At 40.7% G+C, this 18086-nt stretch overlaps 1 long non-coding RNA gene across 1 annotated transcript in view; it reads left to right on the plus strand.

The window, feature by feature from the left end:
- The first annotated feature begins 1493 nt into the window (after positions 1-1493).
- LOC116663542 overlaps positions 1494-18086 on the plus strand; it is a 118691-nt gene continuing 102098 nt past the window's right edge. Inside the window, exon 1 of the long non-coding RNA XR_004319712.1 lies at positions 1494-1637. This is a non-coding gene — a long non-coding RNA (uncharacterized LOC116663542). The remainder of the gene's footprint in view (positions 1638-18086) is intronic.

Below are 18086 nucleotides of genomic sequence, written 5' to 3' on the forward strand. Positions count from 1 at the left end.
TGGCTCCTGCCTGTGTGCCTGCCTGGGAGAGGGTGGAATGTGGTGTTTAAATAGATCAGTGTCCCATAGCCCTTAAGGAGATGCAGACCCGCCCTCGCTTTTTCTTGGCAGGCTCTTGTACTGCCTTTCCTTGCCGTCAGTGTGGTATACTTGAGAAGACAGAGGAGCCTAGGAGAAAATGGGTAAAACCGGCCTTCACTAAACCAGCTTACCACACTGGAATTTGAGACAGAAGTTCACAGAAACAAGCGTATGTGTTCTGGTCTTATCCTTAATGCTTATTTCCCATATGAACTTTAGAGGGAGGTGACCATAGTGAGACTGGTCAGCTAGGTCCCTGGACAAACTCTATCCCCTTCTCATTTAAACACAATTTCTGAATATATTTGTCTAGATGTGGGCTTTCTTAGTTTCAGTCATATTCCAGGCCTGCTCCCTTCTGTTTACACCTTGAGTTTGGGTGCTTTTATATTGTCTCAGGCTCACATTTATAGGAATTTTTGGGATTATTTCTGAAGATAGCTCATTGCATCCATTTAAGTGTTATATTTCACCAGTTTAGCTCTCAAAGGGTGACTGTGCACCCAGACCTGATATTCAAAACCCTGAACAACTAGAATGGCATAGGCACCAGCCAATCAGAATAGACAACTACAAACCACAATAAGTGCTGAGCTGATCCACTCTGGCTGAGCCTCAGCCTGGCTGGCCCATGTCTAAGAAACCAGCCTATGAGTTTAGTTCCTACCCTCTATTTGGTTCACTTGTAAACTATGTCTTCACGTAACAGCCTTCATCGAAGGGCACTCAGAAAATTTCTAAGGCAGTAAAACCATTCTAATACACGCTGCAGCGGGAAGAAACAAACAACAAACGAATGATAGTGCTAATTATCCTTCCCGCCCACTCACGTATCCTAAGAAAACATCTCTATTCTACTGGAAGCTGACACCTTTATCTGAAAGGCAGTATGTGGCCTCTAAGAATCCGCTTTTACTTCTAGAAGGACAGCTCCCAAGAGACTGCATCAAGCCTTCAGCTCACAACGAATTGCTGCTTTCACCTTGTAAATTATTCACTCTACAAAGCTCCAAAAGTATACTTCCTAAACTTATTTCCTATCACCGTTACCGGCCCTCCCAAGTTGGTCCCCCAACAAGGGATGCAGAAGAAGCCCTGTGTCCTTCTCATCAATAGGATGAGACTGAGTTTGGTTTAGAAGCAAAGAAAACCTCCATTTTTTAGACGGAGAATGGAGAGCCCTGAACTCCGGTTCTAGAGTCGAGGCTCTCCCCGTAGGCTGTGGGCGGGGCTGCTTTACCGGGATCTGGTGGGAGGGGTGGGGGGGAGGGGTGGGGGGGGCGGGGTGGGTGGAGCTCTTCGGGGGCGGGCGCAGGCGTGCTGCTCACGCTCCAGGTCGCCGCACCGCTGCGGACAGCGTCTCCGCCCACCACCCGCAGCAGCCATCTTGGGCTGAGCGTGGTCCACAACGCTGTGTACCTGGTCGCTGAGAGGCAGTGTCGGTGCAGCAGGTTTTGCATAAGGAGCTCTGGTCTGAAGCGTGGGGTGCGAGGCTTCTGCACGGGATACCCTATGAACAAGTGAAGCTAGACAAGCCAAGGATAAGGAACAAAAAGGTTAGACTTTATTTCATTACCTAGATTCTGTTTTTATTCCTCACGAATTGTAATGGGCTTTGCCCATGTCAAACCCCTCCTCTGTCTTTTGTCCTGCTCCTCATTCTTGAGGGGTACTGGGAGGTCTGTCTCCCATAACTGATTTGTGCCGAGTCTGGGCTTCGTCATAACCCCGGGTGGAGGAGCAGAACTTCTCCCAGCTGCCTTTAGATGTGTTGGATTGTCACCAGGCCTCAGCCCTGACTGTTCTTATCCGTGAGTGACTGTCATCTGGAGTCTTATAGATATGCATAGGGGCAAGAGAATAATAGTTATTACGGAGCCCAGGAAAGGTAAAAACAAAGTGATTCTGGAAAGTCCAGTTTTACCTGCTCCAAATTTGTGCAGCCGAATTAAGCTGAATAGCTTCAAGTTGAGGACAGTGTCGCTGGCCACCATTGCTACATTGGCTGTTACTTTTCTATGATGACAGTATTACATATGGTTCCCCATCCAAGGTCACTAGCACCCGCGAGTGCAAGGATCCTGCAGTTATTAGTCCTTTCCTGTTTCAGGTTGAGTGTGATAAATCCAACAGTCAGTGAAGTTCCATCCTTCCTGAATATCCCTTGGCACACTTCTGTAGTTTTTTGGAAGAGAAGTTTCAGGTCAGAGAGAGGTTCACACAGGTAGTCAAGGGGGTCCATTGCCCCAGGTTGTCTCTTGGAGATGGGGGCTTGGGGGTCCTATTCACTCAAGTGTGATGTGCCCACGGAGTGATCCCATGAAACTGGAGGCCAGAATAGGTAGTTAGGATCACCAAACGGTGTCATTTCACTTAGTTGGTTCTGTGGGCTGCCAGTTTTCCAAGTTTTTAGGTTCACCCAGTTTCCTGCCCAGAAGGGGTGCAGGGCCAGGTCAGTGCAAGCAGCACCTGGTTACCATATTCTGTGAGGGCTTTCATTGTTTCTCCTACCTGGAGGGCATACTTAAGTTGTTTCATTTCAAGGGGGTTAAGATGCCCCTTCTCTCGGGCTTGGGGAATGGGTCTACCATCCATGACTTCAAATGTACTTTAATTTATCTGTTGGAGCTAACCACATTCAGAGCAGGGCAATTGGGAGTAACAATCCAATATTCTTGAGTCTCCTGGCATAGTTTGGCTAAGGTTTATTTTAAGGTCTGATTGGATCTCTTTACTTTCCCTGATGACTGGGGTCTCTAGGCTGAGTGCAAAGTCTACTTTATGCCCAGGACACTTTGTTATCCCTTTTGTCACTTGAGACACAAATGCTGGGCCATTATCATTTTGTAGGGATCCTGGGAGCTCAAACCTGGGTATTATTTCTTTTAATAATACTTTAGCCCCTTCAGCTGCTATTTTCAGTTCTAGCAGAGAATGCTTTTACTCACCCTGAAAATGTGTCTAGTAGCATCAAGAGACACCTGAAATTGCCCAGTGCTCTCAGTATGATGGTGAAACCAATCTGCCAGCCTTGCCCAGGGTATGTCTTTTGGTCTGAATGGGCCTTATCTGGGAGCCTCTGTGGGGTCTGGTGTGTTGGGGTTGTTCACCGTGCAGATGGGGCATGTCTCAACTATCCCACTGATTATACTTTTCATTCCAGGAGTTACCATGACCTCAACTAACCAGTTACATAGGGCTTTCCCCCTATAGTGAGTTCTTTGATGTGCCTCTCTGATGGCTTGACAAGCTGCAGTTTGGGGAAAGAAGTATTGCCCACGTTCATCAGCTAGTCTCCCGTGTCCTCCTAGATCTCTACTGAAGCCCTATTTCTGGGCTTTGTCTAATTTTTCCTTTGTGTAGACTGGGGAGTAATGGGATGGATCTGCCCTACTTAGGTATGAGGGGTAATTGCCAAGTTACTCATTCTAGGGCCTCCTTTTTTGGCCCCTACATTGAATCACTACCACTTTTTCTTTTTTTTTTGGAAGCTGCACTGCTTCTAGGAGTTTCTATGTTTAAGCCATGTTTCACCTGCTTATTCTCTGTAGTAAGCATATCCCTTTCTTTCCAAATAGCCTCCTGTGCATTAAGATGGCATATACATACTGGGACTCTGTGTAAACATTTGAGATCCTCCCTATCCTGAGCTTTAAGGCTCAGGTTAGAGCTATCAGCTCAGCCTTCTGGGAAGGAGTCCCTGGGGGTGGGTTTTGTGTTTCTATGACTTGGGTCTGGGAAGTTACTGTAAAGCCTACCAGCGTTTTTCCCTGTCACAAAACTGATCCATCTGTGAAGCATTCCTCTTCGGTGTTTGGGAGAAGCTCACTTCCTTGGTCAGGGCAACTGGAATAAATCATGTCTATGGTTTCTGTACAGTTGTGCTCTAGGGGCCCTGTTTCTGTGGGTAGCAGGGTGGCAGGATTTAGCAAGTGACAGATTTTTATGATAACCACTGGGTTGTCTAAAAGCATTGCCTGGACTTGAGTCGACCTTCCAGGGATAGCCATTCTCTTCTGTTAGATCTGACTAAAGCCAGAACCTGGTGTGGAGTCCATATAGAGGTTATCTGACCAAAAGTTAACTTTTCAGCCTCTTTCAGCAGAGCTGTAGTAGTTGCTACTGCCCGTAGGCAAGGAGACCATCCCTTAGCAGTTTGATTTAATTGTTTAGAGAAATAAGCAATCACCAGAGTAAGGGATCCCACTTTTTAACTAGTACTCTTAAGGGCAAGTTCCCTTCTCTCATGAATGAAAAGATCAAGGGGTTTAGCTAAATCTGGGAGGGCCGAGGCAGGGTCCTGAAATAACTGCTTTTTCAATTTTTGGAAGGCTCCTTCACATTCTGAATTCCATTCAAAAGGATCATCATCCTTTCCTCACAACTTTTCATATAGAGGGACCATAGTTAGCTATTAGACCGTAGTTAGGGATCCAGATGTGGCAACCCAGCCACCCCCAGGAAACCTCTTAGCTGTCTTCTAGTTTTAGAAAGGGCGAGGCTGCAAATGCAAATATATTGTTTCCTTTCCCGGTGAAGGCTTCTCTGACCTTCTGTGAGAATAAAGCCTAGGTAGGTCACCCTAGTTTGTGATATTTTAGCTTCTTCCTTGGGCACCTTGCATCCTTTATGGGCTAGGTGGTTCAGGGTGGTTACAGTATTTTTGACAGAGACCTCCTTAGTAAGGATGGTGATCAGAATATTGTCTACCTACTGGAGGAAGGTTCCCTCCTCCAGGGAAATTTGAACCCTTGGGACAGGACTGTCCAGCAGTATTGTTTTTATTGTGTGTTTGGGTCCTGTCACTCAAAAATTTCTTGTAACTCCGGGGCTAATGGAATACAGAAGAAGACATCTTTTAAATCTAATACAGATTACCCGGTCCTAGTAGACAGTAGAGTGCCAAGCAGGGTGCAGGGATTAGGAACTACTTGATGTATATCCCAGGTGACTTCACTGACTACCCTGAGGTCCTGTACCATCCAGTATTCCCTATTGGGTTTCTTTATGGAAAGAATGGGGATATTATAGGCTGGTTTATATGGTTTAATAAGACCCTGGTCAGTTAGGCATGTATAACAGGGGACAGGGAAGGTACTATTTTCTGCTGGTCTATGTATGTCCAGATTTTAGATGGACTATCACAGGACTGGCTCCTACACCTCATTCGACCCATCCCTAGATCCAGGGAGGTCAACTTGCTCTGTCCAGGGAGGTTTGTCCTCAGCTATTAACATTATGATCTTGTATCCTTTTTCTAAGGTGATTCCAATCTTCAATTTGTCTCGTATTAGGTGGATAGTAGCCCCCAGTTTATGTAAGATATCTCTTCCCAGCAGGGTATAGGGCATACAGGAATGTATAGGAAGGAATGGGTAAGATTATGTTCATCCAGTTTGCATTCTAATGACTCTTTGAATGCCCATTCTTGGGCCTTCCCTGATACCCCCATAATTTTACAACTCTTGTGACCTAGTTTGCCTGATCTGGTGTCCAGAACCGAGTAAGTGGCACCATTGTTAACTAAGAATTTGACAGACTTTTCTCCTGTGTCCAGTGTCAGTGGGGGCTCCTCAGGGGTCAATTAGAGTGTCGGCTTAGGAGGGCCCCTGGCCTCATCATTCTTCATCTGTTTGGACCATCTGTCTTCAAGGGTAGTGAATGGGATCTGCCGTTTCCATCCCCCTTTGCAGGTGGCGAGGGCATTCTGTCTTCCAGTGTCCCTCTTATTTACATATGGCTCACAGATTGGCTCCTCGTTTCCTTGGCTTGCTATTCCTTGGTGGGGGTTGGAGGTCACTCACTGGAGTTGAGAGTCTCTGTGGGTGGTTAGTCCAGATTCCTGTGCTGACTGGAAGGTGACAGCCAGTTGCTGCTCACGGCACTCCAGATAGAAGTGCTGGGTGCAGCATTTTTGCACATGGTACACTTGCAATCTTGAACTGATGTGTCGTGTACAGCCATTTTGCTCAAGGAACTCTGTTCTGAAGTGGCAAGTGCAAGGCTTCTGCACGTGGTACCCTATGAGTAGGTGGAACTAGACTAAGCACAAAGGGAAAAAAGAGTTTAGACTTCATTTTATCCAGATTTTATTTTTATTCCCTGGGAATTGTTAATGGGCTTTGCCAGTGCCTTAATCTGCTCAGCAGCAAAGACTACCAGAAGCCACAAATACACATTTCATTTAAACAGCTTTGAACTTTCTGCATTGTTAACTACCAAGCTGTCCTTTGTACAGGACCTATAGTGTCTAACTTGGGGGTAGTTTCTACGCATATCAGTCTGTGGCACCTTTTGAGAAAGTATGACACTCCACTGTGGCTCTATGAGACAACCTAAATAGCAGGAAAAAGAACTAAGACATGGGAGATGTGGCAAAGAATAGTGAGTAATAGCAAGAGAACAGAACTGGGAGAGAGGCTCCTTGGCCAGGAAGATGCGCCCAGAATTTCCTACCAGAAAGAGTTATCTGGTTCATTACAGTATTCAGGCATGGGGTTGGCTTCCAAGTCAGAAGCACAAAATATTAACATTAGAACAAACATTAATATAACTTCCTACTCCACAGAGAGCACAAAATCTTGCGACTTCATCTCAGTTTCAGTTAAATCCATTAGAGGAGTTTTCCAATGAATCTGCATAAAACCTACTTTATAAAAATTGGTTTTATGGTCTCCTTGATTGGGACATTTCCAATGCATAAAACATGGGATATATGCCATTGGAAAAAATATCCCATTTATATTTTTCTAGACTAGAGAGAATGGAGTAGATAGTATGAAAACATTTTCTCCTCTGCCATCCTCTTTCCTTCAGGTGCTCATTTTTGGCTCACATTATTAGGTTCAAGGACAGTTCTGTACAGAAATTTTAAAATTCTAACTGCTATCAATTCCAGATCCGTTAACCCAGCACTATTGAAAGTGTGTTCACACACTGTTGCTGACTTTTCCTTATCAGTTTGTGATAGTATTACACAGCAATTGAGCATAGCATTTAGAATTTTTTCCAGCAGTTTGTCACAATATTTTTAAATCTCTTGAAGCTAATCATAAAAAGGGGAGGGGTTTATATTTTGAGTATTCATCAATTAAGAAGTGAGAATTTAAAAGAACTGACTGGTTTTTAGCCCCAGATAGTTTAAGAAGCACTATCCTGACTTGTCTTCCAATAGCCTATGCCATGATCTTAATCCATAATTATGTTATGATTAACTCTGACCTTCCAATTAGCAATGCCTAGAGTACAAAATCAGGTACAATGTCCAATAAAAATAATCTGTTACCTAATATCAGTATAACAGTTTTTACTGTGCTATTACTTATTAGATCATTTTAATTTTTACAATCATATGAGATGGGAAAGAAAATATTATCTACATTTTATATGTAATTCTACTGAACTCAGAGATAGTGTGTCCTGTCTGAGATAACAAGCTGGACAAGGCCAGGAGAGAGCAGAAAGGCTATTTACTGTGTTAGTGACCATGAAGAAATTGCTTAATCTCTCTGAGGTTTACTTTCCTTATCTGAAGCAAGCAGGTAGTAATACTGACCTTGCAAGTTGAAGGCTTGATGAAAAAAAAGAAATGAGAAAATACAGTAATCACTTTAAAAATTGTATTATTTGTCCTTGTTAAAGGTCTGTTCACTAGAACTACAGATAAAACAATGGTATTTCACAAAAGTAGGAGTTTTTCCAGGGCCTGGCACATAATAAATTTTCAACAAATATTAGTTGGATGAATGACAATGAATGAGCACAAATTTTTCCTTCTATGCTGAATGCTTTCTAACGCACATAGAATTTACCCAAGAGGAACATAATCTCACTGATTCTGTTCCCTGTTACTGTATCACTAAGGATCTCTTGGATTGTGTCCAACTATACATAGATTTTCAGATACTCAGATTAGAGATCTTCAGACTCATTTTAATTAAAGAATTCCTTTCTTCAAACAAAGTTTTACACATAGTTCCATTGTTTAAAAAAAGGACAAACAAAACAAAATATATCTGGGTGATGGAAACAAGGTGGTCAGTCCCTGACTCACTCAGCCTCTCCTGGGCCTCACAGTAGCCTCTGAAACACCTTCTTAGATCCCTAGGACACAGTCTGAGAACCACTTTCTTTCTAATAGTGGATACTGTGAACACTTGGCAGTAGAAACAAGTTTAACCAAAGTGAACAGAACTGACAAGAATTTAGTGAGTTAGAAAAAATAAAAGGCAAGTGTGCATATAGACTCTTAGGAGCATAACTACCTCTCCTGAAAAATCTTCAAGAAGTGATGACCAAAAATCAATTATTACATTTACCTTTGAAAGTTCAACCTGTAGTGAGTTACCCATAACCTTCCATTGTTCCACTCAGTTACATTTTTTTACATGCTTTGAGAGAAATGCAAAATTTCCTGTTGGGTACTGTGGTTTTAGTTGTTTGGTTGATTTTGTGATCATCCAGGGCTAGCTTTCCTCATGTTCAAAAACAGGAAAACACAAGAAACCAATGAAGAAGTTACAAACATCTTGATAATCTTTGGACCTTTCAAGGTACAGGGCAAGACATTGGAGCCCCCCAGGAAATTTTCCGTGGCTACAGTGGTTGGTACTGCTTCAGGAGCCAGGGCAAATGAAGACTGAAAAGGCAGAGGCTCAAGAGCCCATCGACAATTCAGAGTGGGTTCCTATTCCCCATGGGTCAACTGTCAAGATGAGGAGTTTTAGCTTTAGCCTTGCTGAGTTCATAGAGAAGATGGAGCATGTAATTTGTTCAGCAAAGTGCCAAAAGGTTGAAAGAATCGCAGCTTTTTGTTCTGACCTTCCTGGTCCAGTTCTCTTGTCTACGTGGCAACCAGATGCCGCTTATGTGCTGGTAACTAGTATGGTTTGAACCGCTACACCAAGGTACTGTCATTTCACTTGTCCTCCTCCGTATATCCTCCTGCCTTTCTTTTTTTTTAATTGAGAAAGAGTTAATATATGAATTGGAAGATTTTAATCTCACTCTAGACACTTTTGGGGGGATCCTGGAGAGAATGGAGGAGGAGGGTAGAAGGACACAAAATACCGTAAAGAATCTGAGAGGACATCTCTTCAGTGTCTGAGGTAGCAGTTACATTTGATTTCATTTTTCCTGTGCTCCAAATGATCTTTTTCCTTCAATTCATGTGGACTTGTACATCTTAGAGCAAAGCTGTACGAAGTGACTTATGAGATAGAGATAGATAATACAAGAGTTCATGATTGCCACATGATTTTCATCTAGAATGATCTCAGTGCAATTTGCAAGATCTGTATCACTTTCTACCCATGGGTTATAAATTAAACAATAATACTTTTGCAATAGCAATTTAAAGAGAGATAACCTCAACATTTCACATAAGAACTTTAAAATCATATGTTTGAACATCAAGCTCTGATGTTGGTAAATAAACTTGGCAAATTTGTCCTTAATTTGAAGCCATAGGATATTTCATTAAGACTCTGATATGGGCTGGGAACTTTTTTTTTTTTTCCCATTTTATATTTAAGCAAAATTTTGGCCCAGAAATGTTAATGGCTTTTGTAAATTCTATGACTAGAGCCCTAATTTCCACATCACTGACTTTTGACCTAGCCATTAAGCCAGGCCTTTATTCTTGTGGGATTCTTTGCAGAAGTAAGATTTTTCGTAGTCTTTCATAGCACTCAGTTTTGTGTGCCCACATACAGAATCAAAAAGCAAGTAAAATTGGACATGTTCTAGGACTAAGAAAATTGAACCAACTTTCAGTACTTGAGGATTTCCAAACCAGATCTATATGGTTCACTAATTTTCTGCTATCCACAGTGTTAAGTTTTGAAGAGAAGAGCTTTTTAATTATTAGCTGTCGTTTTGGATTATTCTTCTTTCAACTAGAATACCTAGAAACTACATGTGGACTTAAGGAAGACTCCAAATGCTGCTAGCCCTATAACTGGGTGTGTTAGAATCTTAGAATCATTTGATTTTCATTACCTCCCTGGGAAAGATGTCATGGGGTAAGATAGAGAGGTGTATAGGTCATAGGATCATGATAAAATGTTCATTTCCTTATGGAGAGCCAGAACACTGGGAGGAAGTGGTGAATTGCTTGATGGAATATCTTTCATGGAAGCAAAGTGTCTGTTAGGCAGTTGGTAACCTGAGAAGAAGTATACCCAAGTGGAGCAGAGAAGAATTCATAAAGATGCCGTGAGATTTATTTCTACTCTCCCAGGCCAAGGGAAAGGAGCCAGGAAGGGAAGAAACAAACAGAAGTTTCCTCCCCTAGAATGAAGCAACTCATGTTACAAATTATGTTACAGATTCTTACCATCATATAAAAAGATTTATATACTTTTGATGAAAGCAGAGGATGGGCTTGGGATCAAAGGGAAGTGAAAGCTCTGAGATTCCTATCCACCTTTATACTCATTTTGCCAAAAACTAACTCACCTTAAATGATAATGGGTATGGGTATGAAACCCCCAAATTATGGCTTTCTAGTGGCTTTCCACAGCCAGTATTAAAAATATGGTAGTTATACCACATAGGCCAACTAACCAGGGTTTATGCAGATTTCAGCAGATTATCTAGCAGATTTCAGTTTGTAGTATGAACATTTTGATCAGAAGCCTTTTCAGAAAAGACAATATTCTTCCTACTGAATCACGTTGAAAAGTATTCAGACATCACCATTGTCTGTGTCTAGTTACTTCAGTGTTTTAGGGTCCCAGATTAATTAGGGCAGGGTTAGAAGTTTGATCTCAGAAGGTCTTTCTCAATTCCATGTCATTGCCAGGATGAGTAAGAGCTGCTTGGCCCTGAAATATGTATAGTTTTTGCCTCTTTCTTATAGATCAACAGTCCCATAATCAATACCCATACTTCTAGCTGGAGGTTATGCAGTCAGCAAATATTATTGAGCAATATGCTCGGCACCATGCCCAATACTGGGGATTAGGAGATAAATCTTTTTAAACAAACAAACAAACATTGTGGCTGTCCCAGGCATTGTGCCAACCAATTTACATGTAAGAGGTCTTTTCAATTCTAAATGAACCACACAATGCACATGTCATTGTCCCATTGACTTTTTTTCTTTAAAAATAAAATTCATTATTTTGAAAGTTATAAAAGCAGTATAGATCATTATAAAGAATATGGAAAATATAGAAAGGTGCAAAGAAGAAAATTACTATCATCTATAATGGCAATCTCTAGGGATAATCATTATTATTAACTTGAGGAATCTTTTCTGCATGTGAATTAAGACTGTTCTGTGCTTGAAAAATCATAGTGTGTGTTGAGGAGATATATTTTCTGGCAGGGTTGCTGGAGAGGATTAAAAACTGAAGACTTAATGCTAACTTTGGTGTTTATATGAGACTTTGTGAGACTCATCCTCCTCCCCACTCTCATGCTCATCCCACTTCATCCTCAGCTGAACAATTGCTCACCTTCCTCTAAGTGTAAGAATATAGTTCTTCTGGGAGCTTTTCCCTGACACTCCTCCTACACATTCACCCACTAGTTAGGTTTTCCTTCCTCTGCTCTTGGGGCACCCTAACTTCTTCTATGTGGTACTATTATAATTGTAACAAAATAATCAGCTTCTATTCATCTAAGGTCCACTTTTCCCTTACTTACTATTACATCTTTACTACCTAGCAAAGTCTCAGGTGTACAAAGCATTCTTAGGATTAACTGAATGAATGAAAAGTTATGGTATAAAGACCAAATTTCTATAGGAATTCTGTCAGCACCAGAGGCTATGAAAGTGGCCCAAGAGCTACTGCTCCAAATTTGGGTGCATACATGGATGGGGCAGAGGGGTGAGGGAAGGGCATGGAAGGATGAGGAGCCATGTGACCCAGAAACTCTATGTGGAACCTTGGGGAAGAGACTAAAAAATATGCCAGTGAACTTAATTTATACAGTAGATTAATTCCTGAAATTTCTTTTTTTTTTTGGAAATTGATTCATTTTTCTGTTGATATACTCTATAAATTCTAAGACACGGATACACACACACACATACATGCTCCTAAAATTAGCATTTAAAATTGTATTTAATAATGCATAGAGATTTTCAAATACAAGAGTATCTGAAAATAACTCTTAATAGTCATAATCTCTTATAATTAAGTCACTTTACCAAATATCCAGCAACATAAATTACCTAGAAACTTCCTGGAATCAGGATTTGTGGGAAAGAATAAATCTCTTATTTCTGGAGAAATACTTGGGACATATTTATAAAGGAATTCATTAAAAGGAACAGTTTTAAGTGTTCTCTTATGATATCTTTTGCTTTCTAGCTTCTTTCCAAACCAGATGAGATGTATCAATTGAGAAATCTAAAGTCAGCTCTTAGAATTTTCTTACATTTGCAGTGAGGAGATGTGGTTGCTTTATGAGTTCTGCCCTCCCTACTGTTATTTGCCTTAACATTCTCCACGCTTTATGGATTCAAGCAGTGTCAGAGCCAGCAGAGCCCGTAGCCATTACCTAGTCCAGCTTCATCATTTTGCAGTTGAAGAAAACAGAGGGGTGATGAGACTTGCTAAGCACACATGCTAGTTGCTGGCAACTAGAACCCAGGCCTCTGGACTCCCTATCCCTCCAGCATCCTATGCCCGGATCATACAGTCTCCCAGGATAAGCTGTGGTTTGTACGTGTTTTGGGAAATGATGATGAGGCAGTGTCCAGGATTCAAGACTTGACTAATCACTTATATGATCATGGCCACCATTAGGCCAAAGGGACCCAGACTTTCATGCATTTTAAAGAGCCAAAAGAAATATAATATTCTAACACAGAAATAAGCATACTTGCAGTGCTGCCAGCTACCTGCAAAAGAGCTTCTTACAGCTTGATGGGCCTCAGATCTGGAATCACTATCCTAAAAGAAACAAGAAAGTTACAGGAAAGGAATTTGAAATGATATAACTCATTATTTAAGTTGAATTTACAGAATTGGATCTGCATCAAATCAACATTTAGAGAGTGTACTTTTTACCTGCTTTAGAGAGTACTTTGAGAATATCAGCAGTAACAGATAAAAATAATGTTAGACAAAAAAGGAAGATTTCCCTAGACCTCTCCACACATGCACCACTCCCATTAAATTAAAAAAAGAAGATACAGAAGCCACACTTTGAAAAGAAACAGTTGGGTCGTTTTACCACTCCATTGATGTCTTGTAGGGTGCTGAGTCACAGATGGAACTCTTGTAAAACATGCAAATGAATACAGGCTCACCACATACAACCTAATGAAGATGAAGACATTTGAAACCACCTAAATAAAGGTAACCTATAATGAATACCAGTGCACTGGACCAGGTTCTTCTGTGCTGAGGGATGTAGAGAGCAGACTTCATCTTTTTGTGAAGTAAAAGTAGAGTTGAGACTGAGCCACATGCCTGGCCAGGTCCCCCCTGGAGCTCAGCACATCTGGGCACTTGCTTTACAGAGAAAAGCAAGGAATAATATAACCCTCATAGTCTTCTGGCCACAAAGATCCTCAAACCCATTTTCAGTCTGTCAGGGTGCTAATCTATTTTGAACATTCAATCCTTCTTTCCAGAAAGTCTTCCCAGAGTAAGAGTAACCCAGCCTTTCTCCAGACCACCAACACAGCCTGCCTTTGTGTTCCTTCAGTGGGAATTCTACTGCACATATGTCTGGCTGGCTGGTTTGTTTGTTTCTCCACTAAATTAGAAGCTGCTTAACAAAAATCTGACCCATGATATGTATATTGGTGAGTGGTCTGCAGCACTTTGCTCTATGAGTGTTCTTAAAAAGTGTGGCTACATATGTGATATCTATAAGGCAAGCCAGCATCTACAGGGTAGGGGGTTATTGTACTCTCTCTAAGCTCTCCTAAAACTATGGCTGTAATACAGACTTTGAGGTGGTGAGGGTTGTGGGGAACAAAGAGTAAGAGAAGATTATGATTTAAAGGTTCCTAAGAAACTAATTTACATGGTCTATATATAATCTCTCATTTGACTGTTACCCATATAAAATGAGGCCTGGTTATTCTTGCTTTGAAACCAGGTGCACCCAAGACATTTAAACCACATCACTTTGACTCTGAAAGCTTTCAAGAATTTACTAGATTTTTGTCATAATTTCCTTAAAACTTTCTAAAAATCATCTCTAGGCATTTTTTTTCTCCCCAAGTTTCATATCACCAAAGGTACCTCAAATTTTGATGAATAAAATTCTCCATCTTGTTACATACTGATAGATTGAAGAACAGGTTAAAGTTACAAAGAGAATCCATGTACATCTCACTGTTTAACTCAGTGAACATTTATTGAACACCTGCTATATACCCGTAAGCTTTGTGGGTACAAAGATAAATACAACACAGTTCCTGCCTACTGACAATGAAACCAGCAGAGCAGGCAACGTAATTGTCTCCATTTTATAGAAAAGAATCTACAGAGATTAAGGGAGGTCATATAGCTGATAATGATGAAATCTGAATTAGACCCAGGACTATCTAACTTTTGGATCATTACTTTCTAGTTTTCTAAGAGATTTTCAGATTGAAAAAAGTAAGCCATTTGGAACACAAAAACAAAACAAAATGACAACAACAAAAATTCTTTTAGTTACAGTCAATTAGAATTCTTAAACTAGCATAAAAGTAAAAGTTACTGCCAATTGAAATTTTCTATATGGCATCTTAACTCATTTGAGCCTCTAGCAGTGCTATCTAATAGAACTTTCTGAAAAGATGAAAGTATTTTGTGCTGTTCAATTCGGTATCACTAGCCACAGGCGACTACTGAGCCCTTGAGGAACTGAATTATTTATTTTAATTTAATTTATTTTATATTAATGAATTTAAATTTAAATAGCTACCTGAGGCTCTACAGTGTGGAGACCATGGTAACACTGGGGATAACAAGGGAATTTTACATCTTCTACTGGAGGAGAATATTTCTGTTAACAGAAAAGATACCTAACCTGCTTTAATGTTTTGTGGAGTAGAGATAAAAGTGCAGTAGAAAGAGAAACAGACAGATAAGATGCTTACAGGCAGAGCCCAAAAGAATGCAGCCTTTCACAAAACAAAATAAGTAAATAAAAGATGATGATGGCCATCCCACATGCTGATCACTGGTAGGAAAAAGATCTTCTCTCTGCAGAGACAGTTATACTTGTGCCAGCGGGGAAAATAAGCTTGTACTTACAGAAATCATTTCTAAATGAAACCGCTTGGCTGTTTTTATCTATTCAAACCTAGACATACTACTGAATATTAATAAACTCTGTGGCCTTAAACGAACTGGTTGAATGTGGGAGGGAGAGAATTTACTCCTTTTTCCTCTTAAGGGACAAGTGAACTTGAAACCATAACTCTTTGCCCAGTGCACACCAAGTAAAGATTTCAGACCTTAAAGATTAAGGTGTCTGCTCAACAGGTGGCAAATTGTTCTTTTTCTATCACTAATTCTTATAATCCTCTGACTTGCACGTTGTAGTATCTACAGATTTTTCTAGTGAGAACGTTTTTTTCTTACTTATTTTGTGCTTCCACACTATAAAATATCCAAGCTGCTCAGTGTGACAGTGTTCCACCATTAGCTGTGCTCCTGAGCTGAGGTTACCCAGGAGATTTGGTAACCAGAGTCTAGATAATTTAATAAAAAAGAGAAGTTTATAATGGAATCACTGACACTAGTTTCCAATGACCCACATAGGTGCCATCAAGTGAAGTCATACAGAAGCCAAGACTCATGAAGCTCTCAAGGCACCATAATTTTCTCCATTAACTACAAGGAATTACTCTAGAGATACAAGACACAATATATAGTATTACAAAGGTAGCCAGATATGAATTTTATCCTGTTTTAATATCGAAATATCACCACTTATTTTCTGTTTTTCCTTCCTTCTCTGCATTGGAAGGAGTGATTCAGTCTATTCTAGGAGGGAGGGAATTTTCTCTGTCCTCCTCCCATTCCCATCACTCTCCACCCCCAGGAGGGAAAGCAAACATTTCTCCTTCCCACCAGGAAGTGTCTAATGACTAAGCCTTCCTACCCTGGAAAGAGAAACTAGTGTTTACTTGCTAATGATTTGGGCTCTGGATTTCATACCTACTGAAGACTATTTCATACAACTGAAGACTATTGCATGATAAAAAGTAAATAGTATAGGACTTTGGGCTTGATGGAGGGTCTAGGACTGGAGCTCTGGAAAGTTCTAAAATTTGGGTGCAGAAGGCAAGAGAAAAGGGGAATCACTGGATGGGGAGAATTGTCTGGGAAAAGGATGGAAAGGGTGGGGAAAGGGGCACTGACCTGCAAATACAGGATGAGTAATTGGAAAAAAGTACTGAAAATGAGAAGAATCATAGTCCTCTATAGATCCAGTGCTCACATAAATGAGAATCATCCCAAAATCTGTATCTTGGATCTCGGGGAATTTTTCTCCATTTGTACCTCACTAAGTTGGCTTCCCGGTGGAAACAACAACCATCTTTGCCACAGAACTTTGCTTTGTTATTTGAAGTGACACTGTATGGACTCTTGCCACCATATATATCCCAGGACACCTTAAGCCCAAGGAACTCCTTGGATCCTTCTATAAGGAGGAACTTTTCTAACTTTACTTGAGAGGGCTGAATTGTACAAACTTAAATCCCAAGCTAAACATTAACCTTTAAGTGGAAAGCTCTGTAAGGTAAGATAGTGGATCATTGATTGCCTCTCTAGTATCCATCCCCTCTCCCATCTTCTCCAAAAAGACTCCAAGTATTTATTAGATATCTACTATCCCTCTTCTTTTCAATCCATGTTACTTAGGGGAAGCTGACCCTACCTCCAGTTCAGGGGTTAGTTTTTATTGATTGACATGTGGTAATTCCATCCCCATTGTCAGGGATTAGTCCAGAACCCAGGCTTAAGCCAATTAATTCATGGTATTCCTCCTTGTGACAACTGTGGTCCAGGGCTGGAGTAAGTCTCCTGCCTTGACTCAATCAGACAGAAGGAAAGGACTTTTATTTCATGATTGGAAGAAATACTGTCACTCTCTCCTACTGGACGTGAATAAAGAAGCATATCCCCTTTATTCCTAACAAGAGTCATCTTATAAACACAAGAGAAATCAGTCTTAAATTGATGTAAAAGCTGTGATACAGAAAGAGAAGGAAAATATTTTCTGTTTAAAGACATTGTTGAACAGCCATTCCTACCTACGGATTTATTCATTTCCTTGTTTAAATCAGTTTATGCAGAGTTGTCTATTATTTGCAGCTGAAAATTAGCTTTAAATCCTTATTAGAAGCACTCAGGAAGCTGATAAGGAAACCTACTCCTTTATTAAAAGAAAATCCAGAACGTTAAATTATTAGCCAGAAAGAAAAACCATTTAGTGTAAGAGAGATGGGTAGCTAATTAACACTTTCCCAAGGATCTCACCCTTCTGCATGGAGTTCTGTGAATTAAGTCACTGTAGTCACCACCATACTTGGCCGTAGAAATATGTAAATTCCGTCTTAAGGCAAGATGTAGACAAACGCAAGCTGCAGCTTTAAAGAAGGCTTTGTAATATGCCAAGGGAGAACAGTAGGGACAGGAGCAAAGAATATAGCAATAAATAAAATTCATTTGACTTTCAGAGTATATAATTGTGCCATAGCTAGCTGGTGCCTGAGTGTGCAGACCTTATCCTGTTTCTTGTCCTACTATCTGAGCTGTTTACCAAAAGCTGATCCAGCTTCACATGTAATCCTGCTCAGGTTTCTAGCTTCCTCCCAGTTGGCCTCAACATGGATAGCACCCTTGTAATCTCTGCCCAAACCCCCCAACCAAGTTCTTTCTTAGGCTTTCAGTAAACTTCAGCTTAGGAGTTCTATTCAAGTTCTGTTCAGGAGAGCCGATTTCTGGTTGTGTTTCTCAAAATTTGACATAAGAACCTTCCACATTAGAATCACCAAGGACGACTGTGGAAAACAGATCCTTGGTCCTCACTGA

Source organism: Camelus ferus, chromosome 1 (genome assembly GCF_009834535.1).
Source record: "Camelus ferus isolate YT-003-E chromosome 1, BCGSAC_Cfer_1.0, whole genome shotgun sequence".
NCBI lineage: Eukaryota > Metazoa > Chordata > Mammalia > Artiodactyla > Camelidae > Camelus > Camelus ferus.